Genomic DNA, 3,931 nt, shown 5'->3' with positions numbered 1-3,931 from the left:
TTATTTGAATATTATTTGAATATTCATTCGAGGGCTTATGACTTAGTTTATTTTATTATTTGAATATTATTTGAATATTCATTCGAGGGCTTATGACTCAGTTTATTTTATTATTTGAATATTATTTGAATATTCATTCGAGGGCTTATGACTCCTTTTATATTATTTATTGAATATTATTTGAATATTCATTCGAAGGCTTATGACTCTTTTATATTATTTATGAATATTATTTGAATATTCATTTGAGGATCTATGACTCCGATTATGTGCTGTAATATATTCTTTATTTTATTAAAGAATAAGGTGTAAATAATCAAACTTATTTTCGGTTATTCAAATAAAGATAATACTTTTATATAAGTATATCTTTGGTTATTTAATATTCGTTTTAAGTATAAGTTTTAAAACTTCTACTTCAATTATTTTTATAAAGATTATTCTTTATGGGAATATTAATTAAAATAATAATATTCAGTCATTTTCTAAAATATTCTGGGGACTGATTTACTTCATTAAATCAGCCTTACTCCAAACACTCTTTAAAGTGTTTTCGAGTCTTCAAAATGATTTTTAAAAGTCAGAGCGGATCCCAAAACTCATTTTTATATTTAAGATCTTCCTTTTAAGGGGATTTAAATACTCGCTCAAAACCTGGGGAATCCGGCTCTGTGGTGTATTTTATATTCGCAACAAGGTTGCAGATTTGGTAAATGAATTGATTACTTGCCCAACGTTCGGGAAGTAAGCCCCTCTCATTGAGTCGGCATAAGCGACAGGCCGGGGTACGGTCTATTATTGTGTAAGTGGCTCAGTGGGAGTCCATCAAATGCATAAGTGGCTGAGTGGCAGTCCAGCATAGGTCTTAATTATGACCAGGGTGATGACCAGTGGGGAATTCGTCCATCTACTAGTAGAAAAGGTTACTTATTGGTATCTTTGCCTGATCAGCAAGATATCGGGTTTATGCCAAAATTCTTTTCCTTTCCAAAATTCATTGGATGTTTCAAACTCTGTTCATACTTTACATAACAGAGGTTCCAGGAAATGTTTAAGAGATATATATATGTGGATATATATATATCAGGACTAAATAAAGTATCTCGTAACTTTATTTCATTCAATAATATTTCAAAGATTGAATCTATTCAAATCTTGTCTTGTAGTCTCATCTATGTGATGAACTTTTGAAACTGATTATAACTTGAACGGTGGTAGTTCAAGTAGTATTGGGAAAGATATAAGTATATTGGGGTATTTGGTAACCTCATCTTTTAAACTTATATCTAATTAATAATTGTCTTTTGAATGACAAAGATTTTCAGAAAAACGTTGAGACAAGGTTAGATATATGAGATCACCTTGCAACGATATTTTTTATACAGTTATACACTGGGACTTTGTGTATATTATGCATGGAAGAGGACTTCCGATATTTTGAAAAGTATATATGTATATATACTGAATATTTTGCGACTTCATCGCATTAAGATATCAAACTTGGTTCATTTCTTTTGACCAAGACTTTCATGAGTATTATGAGTAGGCTCATATATTGTAAATCATTATACATATTATTTTGGTGGGCTTGCTGCTCACCCTTGCTTTATTTCTTCATCACACAACAACAGTTAGGAAAGATGGCCAGACTCCAGCAGACCCAGCGCAAGCGCGTGGGAAGCGTCCCGCGTCTTCCCGTTGATGTTGTAGCTGCTATAGCTGCAGAGGTAGATCTATTGTAGATCAGACCATCTACTTTTGAGAATCAATTATGTATAATTATAACTTGTGGCAGATAATGGCAATTAACTGTAAATTTATCAAGTAATCATTTTGGGTTGTAATAACTTTTAAATTGTGGATTCAAAGACTTGTACTTATTTAAATTTCATCTCTGAGACTATAACGGGTTGTGGTGTGTGTTAGTGTGGGGTCACAGCATAAGGTTATTTATTATTAATTAAGTGAAGTGATATTGTGGAAAGAAAGACCGTGACGACCCGGATCCCCGACCCCGGATCTGGGGGTGTTACAGAAATGGTATCAGAGCTAAGCGTTATAAACCTCAGAGATGATGGGACGTTAAGATAATAAGTTCACTAAGATAATAAGAACTCTTGCCAAGTTCATAGTCGGACTACCTAACGTAGTACTGACAGTTAAAACCCTTATGGGAACCCTTATAAATGTAGCGATAGAAGCGTAGTTCGTTATCGTATAGAGTAGCGGGACTCCGAACCCTGAGGTTGAGGAGCAACAGCGCGATGATGTTTTATTACTAATTGGAGATCGGATTGTGGATCCGATAGAGTGTCCTAATGCAGGACCAGATGATGTTGATATTGAGGATGTAGCGGTTGAGGATGTTGTCCTAGATGGGATTATTGCTGAGGAGGATCTCGTGGAGGATCCTAACAAGAATGAATAAAGGACCACTGATGAATTGATGACCATGGTTAGGGCAACTCCCAGAGGTAGGATTGGCCGGTCACTACCGGAGGTTCGTTCAAGTTGTAAAGATAGTAGCCCCTTTAACGCGGCTTACTAGTAAGACTGAGAAGTTCGAATGGACAGAGAAATGCGAGAATAACTTTTAAGAACCGCAACAAAGGTTGGTGACGTTCCCTATGTTGGCGTTGCCGGATGGAAAACGAGATTTTGTGATGTGTAGTGACGCTTCGCATAAGGAATTAGGGTGCTTCATATACAGCACAACAAAGTAATCGCGTACGCGTCAAGACAATTAAGGGAATATATAATTCGATATCCCCACCCATGAGCTTGGGCTCGTGGCAATAGTTTTTTTTTTTTTTTTTTTTTTTTTTTTTTTTTTTTTTTCCCTAAAGATTGGAGGCACTACTTGTATAGAGAGAAGTGCGAGAATTACCTGAGCCATAAAGTGCTCTAGTACATTTTTCACGTAGAAAGAGCTCAACATATGCCAGAGGAGGCAGTTAGAGCTAACCAAGAATAATGATGGGGAGATTCTTTATCATTCGGGGAAAGCCAATATGGTGGCTGATGCCCTTAGTAAAAAGGAGAGACTCAAGATGATAATGCCTTTTGGAGAGTTTATAAGAGATTTTGAGAAAATGGAAATAGAAGTGAAGGTAACCGGAGCCGGTACCGAAAAGCTGTTTGAGATTGCAATACAGCCCGAATTATTGGAAAAGATCATATTGTGCCAGAAAAAGTTATGAATGAAGGCAGAGAGCCAACAATTAGATAAAAGATTAATATCGAGAAAGATGATAAGGGAATAATGAGGTATTCCTATAGAATTTGGGTTCCGAAAGTTCAAGAGTGTAAGGATGAGAACTTAGATGAGAGCCATGGTTGAGGAATAAGATTTAGAGCAAACCCTGAACGCGATAGTCAGGGAGGTCGCCATCAAGATAGAAGGAACCCATGACATAATGGAGTGGAAAATGAGGATTTTAAATTAAAAGATGACCCCAATTATGGGGAGTAGGATGAAACATTTCATAATAAGGAAACAGAAAGTCGAGTAAGGAAAGGAGACCCGAGACGGTACTCCTATACGGCAATTCATGGACCTGTCTAGACAGAACTTAGACTATTATCCCCAACCACCACTCTGAGGAGACAGTGCGGTGGGAAATTCTTTCATGACCTTTAAGTCGCTAAGCTCTCAGAGTTCCAAGGAACAAGCTGACCCAGTCGAGGCAAGAGCCTGGCTAAAGGAAATAGATGAATCATTTGAGATTCTAAATGATTGACGAACCACAAAAGACTGTTTTGTCACTTACCCTCCCAAGAGAGAGACCACCCGCTGGTGAAAGGCCAAGGAAGGCACGGAGCAAGAGATTATAATAAACTGATTAAAGTTCAGCCAATTGTTTTCGGGATCGTAATTCCCAAGGTTATGGAATAGTGTAAAAGCTTTAGAGCCAGAACAAAGGCAGACGAG

The sequence above is a fragment of the Apium graveolens genome, chromosome 7 (genome assembly GCF_009905375.1).
Source record: "Apium graveolens cultivar Ventura chromosome 7, ASM990537v1, whole genome shotgun sequence".
Classification (NCBI taxonomy): domain Eukaryota; kingdom Viridiplantae; phylum Streptophyta; class Magnoliopsida; order Apiales; family Apiaceae; genus Apium; species Apium graveolens.
This window is presented reverse-complemented; position numbering follows the sequence as displayed.